Raw genomic sequence first — 27,474 nt, forward strand, 5'->3', positions numbered from 1 at the left:
CAGCTTCAGAATAAAATAACGTAGAAGCTTCAACTTCTCACTTCATTCAGCAGTTTAATTTCAGACACACTCATTGAAATAAAGAAGTTTCAGTATTAGGTTGTTATATAAGTATGTAGCGTTTTTGTTTTGCATGTTGGTAATCCGGTTGCTATGGGTTTATTTATCGATTGTCATTTTTTATTTCTAGTTCACAGTTGCTATTTGAATTTACATAATTATTATGATTTTGTCATCTGGAGATAGTCTGTAGAGCTGTGGACGCTAGAAAATGGAGTACCAAGTAGAGAAATCGAAACATTTGCCACATATTCTTCTGCCTGAGTTCAGCAGAGGGGTGAGAGGGCGAAGGCAGCCAGAAACATTTGCGTCGTTGCCATTGGAGAGAGAGCAAGGCAATAAAATGGTTTGCTCGTTTTAAGAAGGATCGTTTTGACATCTGTATCTCTCCACGTTCGGGAAGACCTTTGGCGTTTGATGAAGATCGTTTGAACGCATTAATCCACGTCAGTGCACTCGAGAACTAGCAGATGTGATGAACTGTAATCTGTCCACCATCGTGCGACATTTGCATGCAAAGGGAAGCTTCATAATCTGGTGTATGAGTACTGCGTACTCTAAGCCAAAATCACAAAAAGCAGCGGGTGGCCACATGTTCATCTCTGCTTGCTCGGCGCCAATTGGCTCGTGGACGACCCTGACCATTCCTATCCTATATCGTTACGGGGGACGAGAAATGGTGTCGTTATGCTAACAAACAGAGCTGTAACAGCCCGTAGAAAGACCTGCATGCATACACAAAAGGTAATGTTATGCACCTGGTGGAGCAGCGACTGTATGGTGTACTACTAATTGCTTCCCTGGGGTGTAACTATCACTGCTGACATTTTTTATCAACAACTGGGACGTCTTGAAAACGCAGTCCAAGAACGACGACCAGGAAGACTGTGTGAAGTGATGCTACTCCACGATAATGGCCACCAGCATTCTGCTAGACTGACGAGAAACACTATACAGGAGTTGGGTTGGAAAGTCATCCCGCTTCCACCTTACTCACTTGGTCTTGCGCCCTCATTTTCTCACCTTTTCCGTTCTCTATCGAACAAGCTTCAAGAAACTTCCTTTCAGGATGATAATGCACTGCAAATATGGGTCGAAGAGTTCTTCGCCCCAAGAATGTGATTCCTACAGTCACAAAATCGAAAAGTTACCCAACCTTGGCAGACTGTTGTAAATAGTGAAGGAGAATATACGAGGTGCGACAATAAAGTAATGAGACTGATTTTCTTTGCAAGATGTGGCAACACCGCAGGCTTGCGTAGGCACAATATCTTTGACCTTGGTCTATAACTGCTTCTAGTCCAAGTGGCACATCGATGTAACTGCTCAGTCGTGAGTTGTGCTGTAATAAGTTAACACGTGTTTGTGTCTCTCGTCACGGAAATAGAACCGCACAATACTGCGCAACGGTATGCCATTTCTTTTTGCGTTAAATCGGGTGAAAACGCGACGACAACTTACGGTAAGCTTCAGAAGGCTTTTGGAGAGGAGGTTATGTGAAGAGCTCAAGTTTTTCGTTGGCATAAAATGTTTAGTGAAGCCAGAACGAATGTTGAAGATGAAGACTCAGTAGACGACCATCAACCTCATGGACGGATGTCAACTTGGTCAGGGTGCATGAACTCGTACTATCTGATCGAAGATTATCCATGAAAAGATTGTTCATAAAAAGTTGGTGCCTCCTGGACAAAGATTCTGCATGACGATAATGCGCCATCCCATATTCCTCTGTCAGTACAGCAATTTTTAACCTCAAAACAAATTTCAGTACTGCCACAGCCACCTTATTCACCAGAGCTCCGTCGACTTTTTTCTATTTCCCAGAGTCAAAACGGCGGTCAAGGGACACCATTTTCAAACAACACACGATTAAAGCTGTGACGAAGGGTCTTGGAGGATATTACAGAAGATCAGTTCCAGAAATGTTACCATCAATGGCAGAAGTGCTGGAAAGAATGTGTGTAATCAGAAGGGAACTACTTTGAAGGAGACAACACTAAACTTGACTAAAACGGTAAGCAACATTTTTTTTCACATCAGTCTCCTTACTTTATTGTCGCACCTCGTATTATTAACAACTAAAGTCTGTTATGTGCATCGATTGTGTTTATCAAATTTATGGAAAAACGCCGGCCGGGATCTCCGAGCGGTTCTAGGCGCTACAGTCTGGAACCGCGCGACCGCTACGGTCGCAGGTTCGAATCCTGCCTCGGGCATGGATGTGTGTGATGTCCTTAGGTTAGTTAGGTTTAAGTAGTTCTAAGTTCCAGGGGACTGATGACCTCAGCAGTTAAGTCCCATAGTGCTCAGAACCATTTGATCCATTATGGAAAAACGCTATGAGCTTATGCACCAAACCAACACACTGCGTTTCCCCTACATACTGTGTGTGGTTGGACTGAAAAGGCTAACCATTTGCGTAAGGAAGCTGGTAGTACACATGACGCCCATTTCACTTTTGTTCCCTGCCGCCTTCATGGAAGCGTATAATAAGCAATATTTCTATTTGACCTTTGTTCCATGCAGACTTCTTAAAGGCGAGTGGTGTAGTCGCTATCAATGTAGCGTTGGCAAACGCGACCAACATGTATCAGACAAGACAGACAGAGGCCCTGACTTGGAGGGGGTGGGGGTGGGGGGCGGAAGGTGTTTTGCGCCCTTGCTGCTGTCCGAAGAGCAGGGTGCCAAAGCAAGGTTAGCACTTCGCAACGAGACTACAGAGGAGTATGGAAGATTCGTGTCGCACAGTGAATAAAAAGGCGGACGCTACGCCGCTGCAATCGATGGTCTACTCACGGCTGAGCCGGGAACGCCAACTGGCAGTCAATGATAAAGATAACAGCATCGTCTTACAATGGCCACTAGTGTATTAAATGTCTTAGGCAGAACATAAATGTGAACATTATGTCAACTATTTTTCAACTGAAAAGTCTTGTGAATTTGACTGTATCAAGTGATTCTTTAATATTGAGAGACAGTTGTACAAACTCAGAACATTCCTGTGGAAACGGATTCTACAACGTTAAGTAAATCCTCGTATACGTATTGTAATAACGTGAACTAATATTTTATATGTTACAGTTCCGCTCAATCTCCTTCCGGGGCAAACCAAGCAATCCACCGTTGTGTCGGCGAATATATTTTTGTACGGCACAACAGCGTTCCCTGATTATTTAGAAGTAGGGGCGTCGGCCAACGTTCAAACACGCATTTCTCATCACTACCACCCATTATCAGAAAATCTCTTAAACTCGTGTGTACATCATTGCATAAGAGAGATTAGGTACGAAAAAATGCCAATTTGACAAGCTGTTGCGAGTTCACTCTTAACTTCCGCATGTGACGAGCTGTCTTGGCGAGGCTGCCCCTCTTGTCAAGTGCACCAATACGGCACTGCACTAACAGGGCACGCAGTGGACAGTGTCGTGGTGAGTTAACCTGCCTGTCACTCAATCGAATCATTACTCGGTCTGTAAGTGGGTTGCTTCTGTGTTGACAGCGCTGTGTAGCGCTTTGCATTGGATCTCTGACTGCGCTCTCTTTGTAAGAGACTTGCGGCTGGTCGGACTCGTTGTTGGAAGTTAATCGCCAGTAGTGTTGGGCAGTTGGAAGTTAGTCGCCAGCAGTGATGGAAGTGCTATTGATCAGTCGGAAGTGAACAGCCAGCAGTGCTGGATGTTAGATGTGAGAAGTTAGTATTGATGGAGGGTAGAGGTCTGAAGTGTTAGCAATAGGCTAACGATCTGTGCATGCCCGACATGGAGATTGAATATTATTCATGATTATATACCTTTGTACTAGATGTCAATGACCATTTATATTCGTGTTTGAACTGGATGTCAATTATTAAGGTAAAAATACATTATTTGGTTTGAAACAAAATCTTTCCTTTGCTAACCACATGTTTATTAGCAGTTAGTGGCTTTAGTAGTTAGAATCTTTTATTTAGCTGGCAACACTCACTGTATTGCAGTAGTTCGCGTAATGAAGATTTTTGTGAGGTAAGTGCTTAATGAAATGTATAGGTTATTGTTGGGATTTCTTTTTAGTCAGGGCCATTCTTTTGAATTAATTATTTGAAGTCAGGTTATCCGTTTTTGAGTAGTCAGATTGCGTTGCGCTAGGATATTGTGGTTCTTAGTCATTCAGCAATTTAAGTACAGACTCACTCACTCAAATAAAGAAGTTTCAAGACTTCCGTCCCTCACTCCCCAGTTAAAAATGAACAAGTTTGTAATTAGGAAGAAAAGCACTAATGCACCAAGTGTTACTGACGGCGGTGAACCTAAACCTACTGGTAGTGTTAGTGGTGCCGTGTGTGAAAACGATCACAAATGTTTTGACGAAAGTGTGGTGTTAACAAGAAAACAGTGTTCCAGGAAAAAGCATCGCAGTTATCAGTCCTCTTGGAGCCACAAATTAGAATGGATCGATTATAATATGGTAAACTGTGCTTTTTGTCGAATTTGCAAACAAATATTTGAAGAAAATCTTTTCATTTTCTCACAAACTGGAATAACTTTCATGGAAACTGAGTTTTCGAGCTGGGAGAGAGACGTAAAAAAGTTGAAACTGCATGAAACATCAGGCTCGTTCAGGGATGTTGTGCTGAAATTCTAATATTTAAAAGCTAAAGTCAATGTATTTAGGTAGGTTTCAAAAGAAAAACTGACATGAAAAAAAAAAACTGAGATTGCTCGCTAAAAATCACATCTTCCCTCCGTTACTTAGCAGTGAAGTGGCTTGCAATACCAGGACATGCTGATCAAGCAAGTGAAGATAATTATCAACTTCTAATGTGGCTACAGCGAGAAACTTATAAATGGAAGTCCCATTATTGGCTACTTTTAGTCATAAACGTCTTACAAAATTATAGGATGGTATCAAAAGCCCAAAAGTCTAGAGTATTTTGCAATCATAGCAGACGAAACAACATTCGTAGCCACCAAACGGAAATTTAGAGTCTGTGTAAGGTTTGTTGGTACTTTATTAGACATTGAAGAATGTTTCTTAGAGCGATACTCTATACAAAGTACCGCAGCTGAGGCTCTGTTTGATATTATTATCGATTTTTAGACGATTTGATTTGCCTCCGTCTATTTGTAGAGGATAGTGCTTTGATGATTCATCTAACATGTTCGGATTATACATATAATGATTTCCAGGTAAAATTTAGGAAAATTGAGAAGAGAGCTACCACTACATGCCACTGTGAAAGCTATCCCAGAATGTCGAAATGCACTGAATGTTAGGAAGACTTTAATACAATTTTATTAAAGATTCACCTAAAAGATAATATTGCTTTGTTCACTCTACAAATTTGAAACCACTCTGTCCTACAAGGTGGGCCATAAAGTGCGTGGCAATGTCGTCAGTTTTGTCCAACTACAGAGAACTTCAAAAATTTTTTCTAAATGTTTAAAAACTGGCAGTTCAGACACTGGGAGCACTTCAGACACTGAGACCACAACAACCGCTTTTTAATTGATATGCGGACTTTTGATTTCTTTTGCATGTCATCAGTATTTCTAAAACTGTTCACATTAATACAGTAAACATAGCATTACAGAAGAAATCCCTACACGTAGAGGATCCCTATAAGATGATTTTCACTCTTGTAACATCGATTAATTTTATGATAAACAATTGTTTAATACCTAGGAAATACGATGACTCCAACAGTTCATCTGTGGATACATTCACTGAAGTGTGTGATAGATATAGAAGATTTTGTTATGAAACAATGGATTCGTCCATCATCTTCTTGGAATCGCGCTTCAACACTCGTTCATGTTAGCAAGCCAAACTTAACAGTATCTTCTTGGTGATGGCAAACATTCAGATTATATTTTATCTTTTTACGAATGAGATATAGACACGGAATGCTTGCTTCTCCACCAAAGGATGTTTCATAAAATTATCCAAAGTAATGTCTTTGCAGATATTAGTTAATTGGATGAAATAATGAAATAACCAAACAAAAAATACCTAATTGACCCACTACCGGAATTAGTGACCTAATCTATTACTGATGAATCCAGTAACGCCCTGTACCGCAGAGCGATTGCTTTCTTGTCTGCGAAGGGTGAAATTGTATCTTCGGCCTGTAACCTGGCAGCATCATCTGAACGCCATTGCCCTTCTCAAAGCCCATAGAAATGAATCGAAGAAACTTGACCTTGATGCCATATGTGACGAGTTCATATGTAGGTAATGAGGAAGAATGCATTTGCATCCAAAAATTAGGGTGTGCTCCTTCAAATTTATTTATTTATTTATATTACACAACTGTTGACCTATTTCATGGAGCAAAAATAAATTTGCGCTACATTTCGTGGCGCTGCGATAGTGTTTATACGTAGCTGGCTGGTTGGGAGCATTTAGAACATCTATAAAACGCTGGCTGCACGTAAGCAAACGCAAGTACCATATATGGTGATTCTTGCTTCCCCCCCCCCCCCCATCCCCCTCACCAAATACCATTTCAAGTCGGCGCCTCTGGCTGCTGATCTATACTTACGAGGTCACTGGAACGTTTTGCATTTGAGAGGAAATCCTGGCTAGGATTATCGCTTCCTGTGACGTGCTTGCCCAAAAACAAAAGTGACCCCATTCTGAACAGGTGTTGCATATGTAAAACCTTCTGCAGATTGTGAAGATAAATAAAATTTCTTAAGAAACATCTACTTGTGTTTTCATCATATTCAGCATCACTTGATCAAACAGCTGTTTATTTGAAATAACTGAAAAGGCAATTCATTTTGGTAAGCGACATAAAATATCAGAATTATTTATCTGGGCGCCAGAAGCACATCATTCAATAAAATAGAAAATACCAGCAATTAATAAATCACTGCAAAATTTACGTAAAAATGAAAATGTTCTATACAGATTGTCCTATGTTGAGCTCGAACACGCTCAGCACCGTTGCTGGTTTGGGAATTACAGCGGGGAAATACAGTTTCATCACTGTGCTTACGGAAGTTAGTTACTGGTTAGTTAGCTGTTTATTCATCCATGGACCATTTACAAAGTGATGTCATCTTAATATGCGCTAGCTTATCGTTGAAAGAAGAGGTGTAGCAAGAGGAAGTGATGAGACTGGAGTACAACACCACAGGTTGGTACAAATGATTCAAATGGCTCTGAGTACTATGGAACTTAACATCTATGGTCATCAGTCCCCTAGAACTACTTAAACCTAACTAACCTAAGGACATCACACAACACCCAGTCATCACGAGGCAGACAAAATCCCTGACCACAGGTTGCTTCAAATGAAAGTAGCAGGAAGTGCAAAGTGGTTAAATCTAGATCTATGAGAGATTTGTAAAAAAGCCGAGACAAATGACCCTAGAAAAAACTTACATTGGTTTCCACAAGCTCAGTCATATCATAGAGTAAGAAAGAAAGAAAAGCTGTTAACCCAAGAGACGAAAAGAACCTCATTTCTGTGTAGAAGAAAGGGCGCAAAGGTCTGAACTAGGGACTTGAGTTATCGTGAAGAGTGAGAGACCAGAAAAATGGAGGTTAATCTGGAAAAAATGGGTGATCCAATCAGAGACTGATGGGACAAAGAAATCTGAGATCAAACAAGCTAACAGAAAGGAGATGGTATACCTTCAGATCTACTAAAATATCTGAGAGGTATGGAAACTAGCAAATTATTTCATTTGGTGTCGAAGATTTATGAAACATGAGAGTACTCGTTAAATATCCTCACACTTTCGATTAATACACAGGTAAATGAATGTGAAAATTATCGAACGATCAGCTCTTATATATGTCGTTAGTAAACAGCATATATATAAAAAGCAGTCTCCTGACTGACTCATCACATACACAGTCCAAATTGCTGGTAGAAACCTAAAATTTGGAGGAGCTGTTGAACTTATACAGCAGGCATCGTTTAAGAAGGGATTTTCGTAATTTCATCCCTAAGAGGGCGAAATAGAGACTGAAAGATTTTTTGAAATTGTAAATATATTAAGGCAATTTTAAAGCTGCTAACATTTCATTATACAAGCATTTTTGAAGCTAAATCTGTAAAAATTTGTATTTGGTTTCTCGGTTAGAAATGAAAAAATATGTATTTCAGTGTTTTTTGGAAATTCAGCATCTAATGGGGTACGCCGTATTTCAATTATCGGTTAGATATGTGTTTTGGGATGAAACTTTCTGTGGAAAAATCACCACAAGAATTCAAAAGAGATGATAAACACAAACTTTGGACTCCAAATACCACAATCGCTTTTTGGTCGGAAATATGTTCGGAAAACTTTTACGGCCTAGATTAGTGTGAAAAGTTTAGAAGGTTTTGAACAACATAAAAATTCGATTAAAGAAAAACAAAACCATCTTCGCCTCTGCTGCAGTGCCTGGCGCTTCGGACTTGTGCCAGTTCAGTAGTGTTACATAAAAGAGGTATGTATTCATTACGAAACAGAGCAGGTCTAGTACAGGTATGATGTTTCTTCTTTTTTGGCATGGCATCTGGTCACATATTTCAACGTATTCCGCAGCCAGAAATTTCGAGCGTTGTCACTGTTATTTAAATTTTCACCTGGATGACGCCAACGGATGCAAGTACTTTTCTCCTCCTCTTACAGAAGATTGATTTATTTTCTGCAACCTTCTATTCGATATCCCTAATGAAATGCAAATGGTATTACATAAGGGGATGTTATATAAGAATCTAGCTTTTCAGATGCTTAGTTGGAAAAAGCAGATGTTTATCACCAAAAGAGAATAATATTCTAGATGCTGTCATCGGGTAAATAAGTACTTGCAACGTACTCTGCACCATATGTCATGGACGGCCCATGTCTTATAAATCATTGCTAATTGTACAGAAGTCTTTCGCCCCTCCGGAAAATCCGTCGGAAAAGGAAGGCAAATCCAACCCCACCACTTCATACATATATCAATAATATCATTCACCAGTCAGCACCCCTATCGCATTAATTACCTTGATTTTCTCTAGCGTACTCGTGGTCTGCCCTGATACGTAGCTACAGAGGAGTGCCGTTCTGTAACTTAAAGGCATAAGAAACACCATAAATCCTATTTCGACAGCAATTTACTAACTTTTTAATGCGTGAAATACTTACCAGTACTTGTATCTTAAGTAACCCCCAACCATATAGAGATAAATAACTTGTGAAAAAGATGAACGAAGATAATGTGTCTCGATCACACAAACATCATTTTTAAATGAATCTCCTTTTAATTGCTTTGTGTAATTATCCGTACGTTATGCATGCATCAACGACCTCTAGGATAGCTTTGCATCCTATACATAACCGGTTGTAAGTAGGCTGTTTAGGTTTTTGTAGGCTGTTTAGGTTTTTTTTATTGGTAACGCCACCTCTGTATGAAAATCACTGGCTGTGCTGTGTGCAGTCTGTGGCTGCTTTGCATTGTTGTAATACTCGCCATTGTAGTGTTAGGCAGCTGGATGTGAACAGCGCGTAGCGTTGCGCAGTTGGAGGTGAGCCGCCAGCAGTGGTGGATGTGGGGAGAGAGATGGCGGAGTTTTGAAATTTGTCATGAACTGCTATATTTATATATGATGATATCATGGTAAATACATTGTTTGTTCTCTATTAATATCTTTCATTTGCTAACTATCCCTATCAGTAGTTAGTGCCTTCAGTAGTTTGAATCTTTTATTTAGCTGGCAGTAGTGGCACTCGCTGTATTGCAGTAGCTTGAGTAGCGAAGATTTTTGTGAGGTAAGTGATTTCTGAAAGGTATAGTTTAATGTTACTCAGGGCCATTCTTTTGTAGGGAATTTTGAAAGTCAGATTGCGTTGCGCTAACAAAATATTGTGTGTCAGTTTAAACACAGTCGTGTATAATTGTTCAAAGGGGACGTTACACGGTTGAAGCACGTAAGACAATTATGACTAATGTTGTTTTTCCACGGTTATCAGTTGTTGCAGTGAAGCAGAATGGGAGGTATGTAGCGTTTATGTTATAATTTCTGTCCTAAATCAACGTGGCTGGACGCTGGTTTGAATGACCCGTGTGCTAACAACTACGCTGCCCCGCTTGATGTCTGACTCAGAAATCCAGTGGAAACATCTGGTGCCACCTCCCATCAAACTATTATCATCACGGAAATCTTTTGCAGTTGCAGTGACGAACTTCTTTGATCTTTGCAAAGTGCAACTCTTATTATGAAATAATACGCATTAAAGGATGGATCCTATGTTTGGTGTGACAAATTCGAAATATATCTGAATAGCTTTAAGCTGCCTTCCAGGAACTATAGGTGGATACTTTCTACTTTGTACCAGGTACTTTACATTTCAGAACTTATTTTGCCATATGAGTAGCTTTCAAAATGGTGACTGTGTGGTTATTAAAGTCAAATTGAACGATATTTGCTCTACAATGGACTAGTGTATTAGTGGCTTAAAAATGATAGTGATCACTTAAGTTTTACGAGAAAGCTACAGTTTGTGAAGGAGCAACCTGAAAATAGTTTACATAATCGACTACGATACTCCCCAGAGACCATCCTGTCAACTTCGTCAGTTTTTTTCCATTTCCTGGTGCTTACAACAACATTAGGAATTTGTACATATCCTTACCCCAGTTGTCGTATTCGAGAAAGTTTTCAGGTGACTTGAAAAGTGAAGCCGGATTAAAAGAGGGCCAGATCGCGTATTTAAGAAAGAAATGTAATCGGTTACATCCACTTGAGAAAATTATGAATGTCGTTTTAGATGAAATACATATTTTGCCAAAGATTATTTACAGAGGTTGGCGTTTAGAGGGAATCTCGGAAAACAAAGAAGTCTACCATCCAAGCATATGTACTGACTTATTTCTTTTCTGATAATGATGTATTGGCCTTTTTCCTTCCATCATATGTCATGCACATAAACTTAAAGATCTTACTGTTAAGGTCATTGAAACAATACTAACAGATGTTTGCTAAGTCACTTAAATTTACCAAATACAGTTCTCTCGTTTCGAATGATGGTTTTCCTATGTCACGTGATGTAAAAGTCATATTCTTGACATTAGATCAAGTTCCACGAGTGCATGTTTCACAAAAGCTCGAAACTAAAAAAAAATTAAAGTAATCGCCCTTTAGGTATGTTATATTGAGGCAGATAAAAGTGATTATAATTTGCTGTCCTCCTTCTCTGTTTTTAGGGCGGCGGTTAATAATAGGTGGCCGTTACTTCGTTATGTAGTTATGAAAAGACTTAAAGTGTCTGTGCGTCCTTTCCACCCACCTCCGCCACCTACAAGAGCCTGGCACTGTTTTTGCGGTCAGCCAGAAAGCGGTGGAGAACGTATTGACCATAATTTACAGTCTTCAGTTCCACATTACTCTTTGTGCTCACTAAAAGTAAAAATTTCCTGCTTGCTATTTACTCAGCGGGTTCGAGAACTATAAAAAAGTTTTGAGTTTTAACTGCTTTCCCCAAATCGCTTATGACAAATGCTGGGATGGTTCCTTCGATAGGACACACCCGCTTTCCTTCTCCATCCTTCCCTAATCCGAGCTTGTGCTCCGTCTCCAAAAGGCTCGTTGTCGACGGGACGTTAAATACTAGTCGCCTAATCCTTCTCCTCCTCTTCCTCCTCCACCTCTACGTCAGACGTAGAAAAATCGCGAGCAAAGTGGTATCATTTCTACAGAAGTCAGAAAACATGTGATTTACTATCAGTTCTTGAAAAATAAGAATTGGTACAGCAACTTACGTAGTTCCCCGTGCTCGTAATATTGGGAAAATAGTTACACTACTGGCCATTAAAATTGCTACACCAATAAGAAATGCAGATGATAAACGGGTATTCATTGGACAAATATATTATACCAGAACTGACATGTGATTACATTTTCACGCAATTTGGGTGCATGGATCCTGACAAATCAGTACCCAGAACAACCACCTCTGGCCGTAATAATGGCCTTGATACACCTGGGCATTGAGTCAAACAGAGCTTGGATGGCGTGTACAGGTACAGCTGCCCATTCAGCTTCAACACGATACCACAGTTTATCAAGAGTAGTGACTGGCGTATTGTGACGAGCCAGTTGCTCGGCCACCATTGACCAGACGTTTTCAGTTGGTGAGAGATCTGGAGAATGTGCTGGCCAGGGCAGCAGACGAACATTTTCTGTATCCACAAAAGCCCGTACAGGACCTACAACATGCGGTCGTGCATTATCCTGCTGAAATGTAGGGTTTCGCAGGGATCGAATGAAGGGTAGAGCCACAGGTCGTAACACATCTGAAATGTAACGTCCACTGTTCAAAGCGCCGTCAGTGCGAACAGGAGGTGACCGAGACGTGTCACCAATAGCACCCCATACCATCACGCCGGGTGATACGCCAGTATGGCGATGATGGATACACGCTTCCAATGTGCGTTCACCGCGATGTCGTCAAACACGGATGCGACCATCATTATGCTGTAAACAGAACCTGGATTCATGCGAAAAAATGACGTTTTGCCATTCGTGCACCCAGGTTCGTCGTTGAGTACACTATCGCCGGCGCTCCTGTCTGTGATGCAGCGTCAAGGGTAACCGCAGCCATGGTCTCCGAGCTGACAGTCCATGTTGTTGCAAACGTCGTCGAACTGTTCGTGCAGATGGTTGTTGTCTTGCAAACGTCCCCATCTGTTGACTCAGGGCTGCACGATCCGTTACAGCCATCCGAATAAGATGTCTTTCATCTCGACTGCTAGTCATACGAGGCCGTTGGGATCCAGAACGAGGTTCCGTATTACCCTCCTGAACCTACCGATTCCATATTCTGCTAACAGTCATTGGATCTCGACCTACGCGAGCAGCATTGTCGCGATACAATAAACCGCAATCGCGATAGGCTACATTGCGACCTTTATCAAAGTCGGAAACGTGATGGTACGCATTTCTCCTCCTTACACGAGGCATCACAACAACGTTTCACCAGGCAACGCCGGTCAACTGCTGTTTGTGTATGAGAAATCGGTTGGAAACTTTCCTCATGTCAACACGTTGTAGGTGTCGCCACCGGCGCCAACCTTGTGTGAATGCTCTGAAAAGCTAATCATTTGCATATTACAGCATCTTCTTCCTGTCGATTAAATTTCGCGTCTGTATCACGTCATCTTCGTGGTGTAGCAATTTCAATGGCCAGTAGTGTACAAATCTGAAACCAACATAGATGCATCGCCATATATATTGGAGCAGGGCGCAGAACTTGTAACAGACAAGGTCTGTGATACATTGATATTGGAGCATAAACTTCAAGAGGATGAAATTACTACCTTGGACACGAAATACAACATTGACACTGTCTGACACAACTGGTTTATAGGTTTCCAGAGGTATATAACGTTAACTGTTAGGAAATCCACATCCCATTACGGTTTGAAAAGTATGGTATGTTCATATCATTCCTATTTAATGATTGTCGGGATGTATGTGACGAAACAGTGACACGTTATAGGAGTAATACCTCCTACAGATACAAAAACGAGATAATTAGGAAAGTGGGAATTCCACACACACGCTTTTTTGACGAATATTGGTCTGCAGGATACATTAAACTACGGCCCACTTACATATAGGAGTTGATATGGCCTTGCCCACTTGCGAGCAATTCAACATACCTCGTTACAGAGGACTGCAAATGCCTATCACTTCAGTATAAATAAATGATGGACATAGACATTAAACATTTCCAGGAGATTTGTAAATAATTTCTGATGAATTCTAATGGTGCTTGTACAAGAAACTCTGCTACAATAGTTTATAAAGACATGAGGATTGCCTTGGCTCAACTGGTTTAGGATCACAGTTACAGTTGCAATAGATTCAATAGATTAAAACAGTAGGGCTCATAGCAACTCCCATGAGATAGATTCATATTGTAGATTGCAATAGGTTCACAACTAGCTGTAGTACTAGATTCATAACCAAGGACTCTCAACCAGCTACACCACAGCGACTCACAAAATCTCTTGATGGGTGACTGTATAATTTTTTAACTGACAGAGAAATTCCACTACAGCTATGCCTTGGTATGACGGCAATTTGATATTGATGTATGCGCAACTGCAACCATCCTTCCTATAAACAGAACGCGATCTAACGCCATGGCTAGCACCGAATTTTTAAGTAGCTCATCATTTAAAAAATGTTCAAATGTGTGTGAAATCTTATGGGACTTAACTGCTAAGGTCATCAGTCCCTACGCTTACACACTACTTAACCTAAATTATCCTAAGGACGGACACACACACCCATGCCCGAGGGAGGACTCGTACCTCCGCTGGGACCAGCTCATCATATAAATTATAAATGTTCCGCGTTGTACATAGAACATCTAATATTTCCAGCAGATTTCAATACACTAAAAGGTATTTGTTGAGATGTAGGATGTTTTTAGGTGATGAAGTTCACCACAAGAAGTCGGTAGCGAACATGAGAAAGACTTGGACGTAAATAAATCTAACTACTAAGCGGAACTATAAATCCTATACGCTGTCACATGAAATGTTAACTAGAGTGAAAATACATAGCAATAAGCAACCGGAGCTAGCTTAGGTCAGGTTCAGATCAATCTGCATATATCTTAATGGACAACCCTCAACTTGACCACCTTGATATAAGACGCACTTGCACTGGTGGAACTCCCAGAGTGGCAACCATCACCGTAAAGTGTGGAACACTCATTTGGTTGTGAGAGTGCGAGAGTGGCGATGATAATGACGGAAGCTGTAGTTTGGATCCATTTTGCTACAGCTGGCGTGTATTGCGGTGAACATTTTAGTACAGTTGGGCGACATTTTGATACAATGCTCTTCTTTGCCGTTACATGTAAGGGAACTGAAGTGTTATGTAGTCTCCAGTGATAAATTTCCTACCAAAGTTCAAACTTTATCTGAAATATTTCAAATTTATCAGAACACTAGAAGAAGACGCTGCTATGGATTTCTGGCGAGCTATTCATATGTGACATTCCAACACAAAAAAAAAATACTGAGCAGGACTTCAACACGTACTTGACGACATAATCGAAAAGTAATTGTAATATCTGACCACCAAAGATTGAGTCTCTCCATAGATATCCATACTGCAGAGTACAAGCCGTACAGGCGCACCACATTTGAACGCTTAAACTTACCTGACAGAGGCATATATTCGTTCTCCCAGTGCCGCATATGCAGACAGTATAGCAGAACGAGCCAAACCATTTCTCTCTCTTTCTATGTACATGTCGAGAAAATCAAGAGATGCACCTTCATCCTCCTGACGGTGGATCGTTCCCTTCTTTTGAAAGACCTTTCAACACCATACCAGATGCTAGACCACAGCACTCCCTGTATTTAACACCGACCAGAATTCATAAACGGTAACTTTGTGTTCCAACAAATACTTGACAGCACAGTAGAAGAGCAGTTAAGATATGTCCGCCATAGGTAGTCTCTCCATAGCGATCCATATTGCAGGGTACAAGTCACGTAGGTTCACCACACTCGAATGGTTAAAGTTACAAGACAGAGGCACATATTCTATCTCTCATTGCTCCATACGCAGATGGAATAGCAAAAGGGGTCAAGTAGCACTGGTGTAAGATATTCTCCACACTCTATTGTACACAGGCTTTAGAATATACATGGTCGTCTTTTGCGATGTAGCAGAAGCGGCATCAAAGTCTGTAACACTTCACGCAGCACACATCTCTCATTTATGACGAACCGTAAAGCTATTCGTACAGGAAAATGAGCTATAATAGTTCATACAGACATGGAGATCACTTTGAATCGCTTTGTCTCAGTTGGTATAGTACCATACCATCGTTTGTAATAGCAGGTTCAAGAGATTTAAACAGCATAGCGAATTCAGATAGCAGTAGGGTCCCAACTAACTGTAATATTCTCAGCCAGCTTTACGATAGCGACTCACACACTGTTTTGATCGGTGGCAGTACAACTTTTTAACTAAGAACCGATTGGCACTGTAGACATGCTTTCTGAGATGGAAATTTGATATCAATGTAGACAAAACGTTAAACTCCAACCCTCCTTGCTGTAAACAGTACGTGATCTGGAATGAGATTTTTCACTCTGCAGCGGAATGTGCGCTGATAAGAAACTTCCTGGCAGATCAAAACCGTGTGCCGGACGGAGACTCGAACTCGGGACCTTTGCCTTTCGCGGGCAAGTGCTCTACCAACTAAGCTACCCAAGCACGACTCACGACCCGACCTCACAGCTCTACTTCTGCCAGTATCTCGTCTCCTACCTTCCAAACTTTACAGAAGCTCTCCTGCGAACCTTGCAGAACTAGCACTCCTGAAAGAAAGGATACTGCGGAGACATGGCTTAGCCACAGCCTGGGGGATGTTTCCAGAATGAGATTTTTCACTCTGCAGCGGAGTGTGCGCTGATACGAAACATCCTGGCAGATCAAAACTGTGTGCCGGACCGAGACTCGAACTCGGGACCTTTGCCTTTCGCGGGCAAGTGCTCTACCAAATGAGCTACCCAAGCACGACTCACGACCCGTCCTCACAGCTCTACTTCTGCCAGTACCTAGTCTCCTACCTTCCAAACTGTACAGAAGCTCTCCTGCGAACCTTGCAGAACTAGCACTCCTGAAAGAAAGGATATTGCGGAGACATGTGAGAAAATTTTAGCTTTTGACCAACATTGTATCAATAAGTGTGTGCATTTGATATCTTTGTTATTGTAATTATGAAAAATTTTATCAATCATTATTGGCCACTGACCAAAACAATTTGTAAAATTTTTTGTGGGGAGTACGGGGGCTATGTAAGTAGGCTGTTTAGGTTCTTATATTGGTAACGCCACGTAGCGCTCTGTATGAAAATCACTGGCTGTGCTGTGTGCAGTCTGTGGCTGGTTTGCATCGTTGTTGGCTATTGTAGCGTTGGGCAGTTGGCTGTTAACAGCGCGTAGCGTTGCGCAGTTGGAGGTGAGCCACCAGCAGTGGTGGATGTGGGGAAGTGAGATGGCGGATTTTTGAGAATGGATAATCTGGAGGTGTGTCCATCAGAAACAGTACATTTGTAGGAATGGATGTCATGAACTGCTATATGTATTATGACTATTAAGGTAAATACATTGTTTGTACTCTATTAAAATCTTTCATTTGCTAACTATGCCTATCAGTAGTTAGTGCCTTCCGTAGTTTGAATCTTTTAGTTAGCTGGCAGTAGTGGCGCTCGCTGTATTGCAGCAGTTCGAGTAACGAAGATTTTTGTGAGGTAAATGATTTGTGAAAGATATAGGTTAATGTTAGTCAGGGCCATTCTTTTGTAGGGATTATTGAAAGTCAGATTGCGTTGCGCTAAAAAATATTGTGTGTCAGTTTAAGCACAGTCATGTATAATTTTTCTAAGGGGACGTTTCATTGGTAGAGCACTTGCCCGCGAAAGGCAAAGGTCCCGAGTTCGAATCTCGATCTGGCACAAAGTTTTGATCTGCCAGGAAGTTTCAGTACGTGATCTAATGTCTGGGGTGGACAACATTTTAAGTTATTTTTCACATAATTAAAAATGTCACCGCCTTTTCATAGACAGCTTGTCACCATTATCACTGTCCGTCCCTGGTAGCTGAGTGGTCAGCGCGATGGAATGTCATAGGACACCTAAGATTTCCAGCAGTCTTATGACCACTAATCCGCTGCAGTATTCATACTAACTATCTCTCAAGAATGAGATCTCTGCTGTGAATTTCTTGCACGTTATTTACGCTTGACTCTCCAACACAGTAAACTACTGAGCAGGATAATAGTATTTCCATGATGTCACCCTGCAAGTACTAACCTGCATGGTTCAAACTTTAGAATCTTTGATGACAGCAAAATCTAAGGTGTCTTGGATATGAATGCGGTCTAAAATAGTTGTTCCAATTCCCATGACACTGCGGTCATCCATTCATCCTCATTGCGGGCTTACTAGCTATCAAGTAAACCCATCACTCATGCTATGTACCCCATTGTGAATGGCCAAATACATCATCATGAAGTGTCGTCGGAGATCTACCACCTTCAGTCAGAAGAAACTGACTCAGCCATTCGATTGTATGTATTAAACCATTCCCCTCTCTCACTATTTATTACTCATGTTTTCCTGTCAATTGTATTTGTCGTGTTTTGACTGTTACAGTTCAACTTGTAAGTAAATATAGATGTGTTTTATTCTCAATTGTCGATGCTACATGGCTTCTGCATATAAGTTCACTTGTTTGACTGCTCTGTCACATCTGAGGATCGGAGCCCCTCTTCCCCATGGGAATAACAACTATCTGGGTTGCTCTCAGGATTGGAATTTGCATAAGGGAAAACTTTCACTGTCGCTGTCTGACTCACCACAATTGCTGGCAGGCCTTTCTGCCTGTCATCGCCATCACCTCCACTGCTAGACGTCGCCTTCGCTATCAGTTCTCACTGCCCGCCTCTGCCAATGCTGCCAGTTACTGCCTTTGCTGCCAGTCCTCACATTCACCACCAGTGTTCACTCTCGCTGTTGGATATCGTCAGTGAACAGCAGCACGTATCTTCACTGCCACCCTTCGCCTCCATCAGCTAGTCACCCCCTTTTCATAGACAGCTTGTCACCATTATCACTGTCCGTCCCTGGTAGCTGAGTGGTCAGCGCGATGGAATGTCATACCTAACAGCCCGGGTTCGATTCCTGGCTGGGTCGGAGATCTTCTCCGCTCAGGGACTGGGTGTTGAGTTCTCCTAATCATCGTCACACTATCCCCATCGACATGCGAGTCGCCGAAGTGGCGTCAACTCGAAAGACTTGCACCAGGCGAACGGTCTACCCAACGGGAGGCTCTAGCCACACGGCATTTCCATTACCATTATCACTACCTGCATTTAACGATGCATCAACCTGCAACTACAACATCCACAATCATCTACTTGCACCTGTACTCCACTCCCACCTCTATATTCTCCTTTACTCCCTACTCACTGTCCCCTCCTGCTCTTTCCCACTACTTGGCTGAATCCATATATCTTCCTACTCTTACACACGGCATTCTCAGACTTAACTCCTCGCTGGCCTGTGTGGCCGTGCGGTTAAAGGCGCTTCAGTCTGGAACCGCGTGACCGCTACGGTCGCAGGTTCGAATCCTGCCTCGGGCATGGATGTGTGTGATGTCCTTAGGTTAGTTAGGTTTAATTAGTTCTAAGTTCTAGGCGACTGATGACCTCAGAAGTTAAGTCGCATAGTGCTCAGAGCCATTTGAACCATTTTGAACTTAACTCCTCATTTGCAGGTGTTATCACTCCACCATTCACTATAGCTCCATTGCCACCACCGCTGCTGCCATCACTGCCATCCCTGTCACCATTGCCAGAAATGCATCTGCCATCAGCGCCATCAGGCCCTACTGCTGCTCCATTGCCATTGCCATCATCATTACATCTGGATCCAGAAGCAGAAGCACCAGCCAGACCTACTCCAGCAACAACCAGACAAGTACCACCAGCATATGCTGCAGCTATGACATCAGCCATATCTGCAGCAGCTTCAACCACAGCAGCTCAAGGTAAGAAAAAATCTGAAAAGTCGTGCTAAATCCTGTCCCACCCCAGTGTGAGTATCCTCTGACGATTCTTGGAATCCACCTAGTACAGATATCCCACACCTAGAACTTAAGCAGTTCACTCCCGTCCCACCCCACACAACTCCTCCAACTGTTTCATTAATCCCATCACATCTTGATATCAGAAATCTCAATCCTAAAACATTTTCCCTCACAATAAAAATGTGCCTTCCAAACCTTGACGTCTCACAGCTCGTACCCACAAAGTCTCCACACTCATCAAAACCTTCTGATCCTGATTTCCAAACCCACCTTCTGCAATGAGTGCCTTCCATCACCTTTAGTCCAAATGTCTCACTTCTCCTACCCAGTCCACCACAACCCAGACAACCCCTACCTCCCCCATTGCCCTCTGACTCTTAATGCTGTGATCAAGGGGGAGGACCCTGAGATCACAGTGGGGCCTGTTGAGAGGGACCTATATTCCAATCCTGACTCCCAAATCCGAAAAACCCTTCGAATTCACCTCTGTTCTGGTCATACATTCCTCATTCACGTATTTACTGAAGATACCTCAACCACTGATCAGCTCCTTCAGAATGGAGCCTTCATCTATCACCTTAAACACAAAGTTGAGCCTTCCTAATCCCAAGTGCAAGTCTACCATTGCCATAAAAGTCTCATCTACAATGATCATTTAACTTCTGCCCTCACTGCAAAGCCAGCAACCTGTAGCAGTCCCAGTTTCCAGTCCCCACCCATTTGCAACACTTGCAAGTGGCAACCAATCCCTATCCAATTACTTATAAGTGTACAGCCAAATCCCCTCCCGTCAAACCTGAACTGATCGTCCCAATCTGCCCTAATGATACAATATTCCACCCAAGCAACTCTCTTCATCCTACTCCTTTACCATCCACTTCATCACCACTACATCCACTCTATCAAGTCACCCTGGCAGCCTGTTCTGTATTTCATTTAAATGCCATTGCCATATATTCCCAAAACCACTCCCACTTCTTCTTTTCCCAAGTAGATTCCCTTGTCTAATACATTCCCACGCAACCTTGAACAGTTGCTTCAACCCCAGAGCACCATAGATCCCTTCTGTAACCACCTCTCTCACAATCACACCAACAACCTTTTCTGCTTCTCCACAACTTCAACGCCAGCTCTCTGTCCTCATCTTTTATTTCACTCTCCACCGTGCTACTGCAATTGCTTCCATCTACCCCTTACCTGGTGCTGCACCAAGCAGATACCACATCATCATCTCTGGCAACTCATCGCCTCTGAGCAGCTTGCATTTTTTAAATACAACTGTTACTTTCAAAACTGCAGGCCGAAAGGCAGCTACATCGCTGCTGCCAGCCTGCCCCAACATGGGGGAATGAAGTGACAATAAAGGAAGAAAAACAGCTCTATGATGGTTGGTTATGTTACTACCATCATCTGCTCTACACACATTTTTGTAATGAAATTTATAAGAATAGTACCTGAATGTGCACACAAGTGTCCACCGTCAGGACGACGAATGTGCATTTCGTGATTCTCAATTTCCATCCAGAACGTTTGCATGTATGTTTGTATGTGTGGGTTATAGAATATTGGTGCTTCTCACTAGCTGTCCCAGCATTCCACTCTCATTCCCTACTGAACTGGCTTGGTTGGAGCAACTCACTGGTGCTTCTCAATCTCAGCGTGCCTCTCTTGTTCACTATGCTCCCCTTTAAGGCATTTGTTTAAATTCCTCCCTGTGTGGAGAGTTCCAAACTTAGAGCTAGGAGAAGCAGTATGCAGTTATCTCTGAGCAGATGATAGCCAGGGAATATATGTCACAGGGCTGGATCTGCACAAATTCATAGAACACATCCCAGTATCTCATGTCTGGGAAAGTTTGCCAGAATTCCACACTGATATAAATAGCACAACAAGTCTGAGCAGGATTGTGACATCATGGACCCAAGGCCAGGATGCCAGAATTCCACACTGTTATAAATAGCTTGATAAGTCTGAGCTGGATTGTGATGTCATAGCGCTGTGCCAGCATGCTCTAGTTGCCATCTTGTGTTCCAGGTCATCCACCACGGATTCTGACATCATAGTTAGGCTGGTGCTCGTATTCCAAGTGAGCCAGTATGGCAATGTACCATTTTGAATTTTCCGCCAGTTCACACATAGGACAACAGCCCTACTCCCACATGAAACACACTAGTGTAGTTGCCAGCCGTTGTGGCCGAGCGGTTCTAGGCACTTCAGTCTGGAACCGCGCTGCTGCTACGGTCGCAGGTTCGAATCTTGCCTCGGGCATGGATGTGTGTGATGTCCTTAGGTTGGTTCAGTTTAAGTAGTTCTAAGTCTATGGGGCTGATGACATCAGATGTCAAGACCCAATGTGCTCAGAGCCATCTGAACCATTTGAACACTAGTGTAGTTGGGCTATTTTCCTAATTTCCCGCCAATATTTAGAATTTCCCGTCAAAAATTTGAATCCCTGCAATACATAGGGCAATTAGCCTTTGTCAGACATGGGAAGGGGAGGGGGAATGGAAGGGGAATGGGAGGGGTGAGGGGTGGGGATGGGAAAATCCAATGATGTCATCTGCAGCAGAAACGGCATTCCACACTGTACAAACTCACTCTGTGACACAATGTGCTGTCCGTTCGTCTATTTATCGAGACATCCAGAAAGGGGAACATACCGTGGACTTGAGATGAAATGTGTAAAGAAACCGTGTGGCCGTATGACAAGTGTGTCGTTTTGAGAAATCTGCACTGATATCTCAACAAACTACTAACTGTTTCTTCTGACATGAACCTCACTAATGCATCTAGATTTCTCATAAGTAGCTGAAAGTTTTCTAGAGCGGATCTGTAGACTGTTATAATTACCAGAGAAGTATTACGCGGTAACAGCTCAGAAGCACGTGCATCTAGGTTCTGATCACCGCAAAAAAAACTGTTCGTTTCAATATTTCTGACTTTGTGTCCACCTCTTACATATCTGCAACTCTTTCTTTTTCAAAGTTAACGCTACGTGAAAACGGTACTAGTCTGTAATTCCTGATTATTGCTTCTCCAGCCCTTTCGTTAAATGGTGTTCAGAGACGCACAGAACATCTATCCCTTCAGAAGTTTCCACGTCTTGTAGATTACTGGAAGCTCTTGTTTTTTAGCCCCCGAATTTTACTTTTCTGGAAAGAGGAAGTGGCTTCCAGAGGACAGACTAGCGTGGAGAGATGCATAAAACAAGTCGTCAGACTAAAGGTCACGACAAGAAGAAAGGCTGAACGAGGCATGAAAAGTAGGTGAATCAGATTTTCTCTGGTGTGCAGTTTTCATGTAAACTGAAGTAACAATCTTGTAGGTAGTTTATATTTTCTCTCGCTAAACGATGGTTTTAAAAGCTAAAGAAAGGAAAAAACGAAGAAGGGAAAGGCAGTCTTGTACACTCGTTTCGCTGCTGAATGCCACGTTGCATAAAGTGTGATTAGCTACAAGTATATTTCTTACCTGCACTGACGCGTCCGATCGGAGTGTTCAGAAGGTGAAACAGATCGTATACCGTGTATGGCATGGGTTCTAAATGGATTAACGATACGCCATATAAACGGCGCAATAAAACTGAGTCATAGTTCGTTTTGTCTCGGCGCAGTAAAATTCTTCGCTACGACGTCCTGCTTCTCACTTCTGCGAGTCTGCAGCCGTCTCTTGCGCAGAGCACAGAGAGATAACGGAAAACGGGACTTACTCCTGAAGCTTAACGTGTGTGAACAGCTCAGCGAGTCTCTTCCGTCACAAGACCCGATTTTGTGAATGATGGAAGTGAGTTTGTGCACAAGAACTTCTAAGAAGCACCTGTGTGCTGTGTGGCAGCTTCTGAGTCAAAGCCGAGCGGTTCCGTCCCTGAAAGCAAGGTCTAAGGTGCCTCTTAGTTGCGAGAAATGACTGAGTCATCCCGCTGACTTGAATTTCGTGGAAGCGAATATGACGATATACAACGTCACAAGTGTTGTATAGTAGAAAGCACTGACACGTGTACAAAGCTTCTCACCCCTCCCCCCCAAACCCCCCCTCTCTCTCCCTCCCCCCTCCTCTCTCTCTCTCTCTCTCTCTTTCTTTCTTTCTCTCTCTCTCTCTCTCTCTCTCTCTCTCTCTCTCTCGGTCTTTGTCTCTCTTCCCCCTTCTTTCACACATAACGGAAACCTAAAAGTCTTGTGATCTCAGGGTCATCACAGGCTGACTTCCGTTTCATTTGACGGATGTGACCTATCGTACTAGGCTGAGAGATGTGTTCGTTTCGGGGCATACCTATGAGTGCCTCAGCGTAGAAGTCATTTGCTCCTAGTATAGCTTTTCTTTTCTTTCTTGCTTTCTTTTAAGTCATCAGTGATCTGACTGCTTTTATGCGGTCCGTCACGAATTCCTTCCTTGTGGCAATCTCTTCGTCTCACAAAACCCAGTGTGAGTTGCACTCTACGCCCTCAAATATTATTTGTTGGAAGCATTTCGATCTCTGTGTTCCCTTACAATTTTTACCTTCTACAGCTCCTTCTAGTGCCATAGATATTATGCCTTGATGCCTTAAACATGCCCTATTATTCTGCCCCCTTCTACTCGTCAGTGTTTCCCAGACTTCCCTTTCTTCACCGATTTTGCCGAGAATCTCTCTACTCCTTACCTTATCAGTCCACCTCATTTTCAACATTCTTCTGTGGCACCACATCTCAAACGCTTCGATTCTCTTCTGTTCCGGTTTTCCCACTGTCCATGATTGACTACCATACAATGCTGTGCTCCAAACGTACAGCCGGCCGTTGTGGCCGAGCCATTCTAGGCGCTTCAGTCTGGAACCGCGAGACCGCTACGGTCGCAGGTTCGAATCCTGCTTGGGGCATGGATGTGTGAGATGTCCTTAGATTAGTTAGGTTTAAATAGTGCTAAGTTCTAGGGGACTGATGACCTCAGATGTTAAGTCCCATAGTGCTCAGAGCCATTAGAACCATTTAATCCAAACGTACATTCTCAGAAATTTCTTCCTCAAATTGAGACCTATGTTTGACACCAGTAGACATCTCTTGGCCATGAATGCCCTCTTTGCCTGTACCAGTCCACTTTTTGTGTCCACTTTGCTTCGTCCGTCCTGGGTTATTTTGCTTCCCAGGTAGTAGAATTCCTTAAATTCGTCTACTTCGTGATCACCAGTTCTGATGTTTATCTTCTTGATATTCTCATTTCTGCTACTTCTCTCTTTTTTTTTTTTTTTACTCTCAATCCATACTCTGTGCTCATTAGACCTTTGGTTCCATTCAACAGACCCTAAAAAAACAGTTATGCTTATAACTCTAAGTGGAAGTGAAGGAGATTGAATACCCACAATATTCAAGATCGCCTCTCTAATTGGGCTACTTGATCTATAATTGCGATTTATGTTCTCTCCTGTCTGCCATAATCATCTCCTACTCGCTTGTTTAAACATTTCTTGTAGTGTTTTTGGTTTTTATACAAATATGGGGAAACAAACTGCGTATGTTAAGTGTAGTGTGCCGAATCTACGAAAAATGTTACTATTAGATGTACATTGTACTTCGCACAACTGCACAAAACCAGGCTACATAATATGTACATATTTAAGTAAAAATGTTAATCTGGTTTAGATCTGTATACGAAGGTGCATCACGAGCGCTTTTCAGTTTACAAACATCTGTCTTCAAACATTTCTTATTTATCTGTATGGTATGGTGCATCCTCGTTGTGGATCCATGATGCGATATCCATCACACTCAGCTGCCCTTTGAAATCGCAACAACATGAAGATGGCATGCAAGTAACGTAGAAATGGCATGAAGTGTACTGTATTCTTGTACCACTTCAACACAGCAGCACAACACAGCACAACGTGGGTAAAATTAACGTCATCTAGATTTTGTGTGGATAGAGAAAGACTGCGGGTTTCTCATTCAGAAATCGCGTTTGAATGTTGGTTGTTTGTAAGAAGTATGCCATACGCCAGCAATATCGATGTCTTTGGAGGTTAGTATCAATACAGTGGCAGGCTGGAATATCTGTGGCGGACGGCCGTTCGCGAGAAACTCGCCAGGTTAGCCGAGAGCGCTAATGCGCTTCTTCCTGGAATCCGCCCGGCGGATTAACGACGAGGGCCGGTGTCCCGGCCAGCCTAGGTGTGGTTTTTCGGCGGTTTTCCACATCCCACTAGGTGAATACTGGGCTGGTCCCCACGTCCCGCCTCAGTTGCACGGCTCAAAAACATCTGAACACATTCGCACTATTCCATGGATTACACTAGACACAGACAGTTGGGGTACACTAATTCCGTCCCGGGCAGTACAGGGTGGCAGCAGGAAGGGCATCTGGCCACCCTTTAAATTAACCTTGCCAAATTCGATTAACCATGCCGACCCTGCGTCATTGCGGGAAAAAGGCACAAGCAAAAGAAAAGAAAGAAAGAAAAGATGGCGCTCGCGAGAGGTCAGTTGGCGGAAGAAAGAGATTTTAAGTTTGGCTGCACGGGCCGAGAGAGGGCAGCTAGAGTTGGATCGGAGGTCGTCTGTGAGTATATACAGCTGAGGCAGCGCTTGATCGCGAGTGCAAGCCCGTGGCAGTGGATGTTCATCCATTCAGCTGTGCAGTGCCTACTGCGGCAGCCGAGACTGGGAACTGCGCGGCCTGTTATCGAGTCGTGTGAAGTTAGCACCCCTTTTTCGAGAAATATACATTTTTTTCAGAGTTCTTGATAGATATGGCATAGTTCTAGAGTTCTTTGTACAAAATTTCAATAGTTCTGCAGAATTTAGCGAAGAAAACAACAATATTCGAAAAAATTTTCGTATCGAAAACGTTCTTTGGCAATTTCCGCAAAATGTAAATAAGTACAAGAGTTCTGAGCACAGTTCTGAACAGAGCTCCAAGAGTTCTTTCGAAAATCCAAGTAACGTTTTTTTGAGCAGCTAATAGTTTACGAGATAATTGCATTTTAATGAGAAAATCTTTTCACTTACTGTGAAGTTGGCACCCTTTTTTTCAGAAAGATATATTTTTTTCAGAGTTCTTGATAGATATGGCATAGTTCTAGAGTTCTTTGTACAAAATTTCAATAGTTCTGCAGAATTTAGCGACGAAAACAACAATACTCGAAAAAATTTTCGTATCGAAAACGTTCTTTGGCAATTTCCGCAAAATGTAAATAAGTACAAGAGTTCAGAACACAGTTCTGAATAGAGCTCCAAGAGTTCTTTCGAAAATCCAATTAACATTTTTTGTGCAGCTAATAGTTTACGAGATAATTGCATTTTAATGAGAAAATCTTTTCACTTACTGTGAAGTTGGCACCCTTTTTTTCACAAATGTATACTTTTTTCAGATTTCTTGATAGATATGCCATAGTTCTAGAGTTCTTTGTACAAAATTTCAATAGTTCTGCAAAATTTAGCGACGAAAACAATACTCGAAAAAAATTTCGTATCGAAGACATTCTTCGTCAATTTTCGCAAATTGTAAATAAGTACAACAGTTCTGAGCACAGTTCTGAACAGAACTCCAAGAGTTCTATCGAAAACCCTAATAACATTTTTTTGTGCAGCTAATAGTTTACGAGATAATTGCAATTTAAGGAGAAAATCTTTTCACTTACTGTGAAGTTGGCACCCTTTTTTTCAGAAATGTATACTTTTTTCAGATTTCTTGATAGATATGCCATAGTTCTAGAGTTCTTTGTACAAAATTTCAATAGTTCTGCAAAATTTAGCGACGTAAACAATATCCGAAAAAATTTTCGTATCGAAAACATTCTTCGTCTATTTTCGCAAATTGTAAATAAATACAACAGTTCTGAGCACAGTTCTGAACAGA

General features: G+C 42.2%; 1 long non-coding RNA gene across 2 annotated transcripts in view; it reads left to right on the forward strand.

The window, feature by feature from the left end:
* The window catches only part of LOC126416714 (uncharacterized), a 172,496-nt gene that overhangs the window by 72,303 nt on the left and 72,719 nt on the right, over positions 1 to 27,474 (forward strand). For both annotated transcript variants that reach the window (XR_007575503.1, XR_007575504.1), the window contains exon 2: positions 19,336 to 19,608. This is a non-coding gene — a long non-coding RNA (uncharacterized LOC126416714). The remainder of the gene's footprint in view (positions 1 to 19,335; positions 19,609 to 27,474) is intronic.

This window comes from Schistocerca serialis, chromosome 8 (assembly GCF_023864345.2).
Source record: "Schistocerca serialis cubense isolate TAMUIC-IGC-003099 chromosome 8, iqSchSeri2.2, whole genome shotgun sequence".
NCBI lineage: Eukaryota > Metazoa > Arthropoda > Insecta > Orthoptera > Acrididae > Schistocerca > Schistocerca serialis.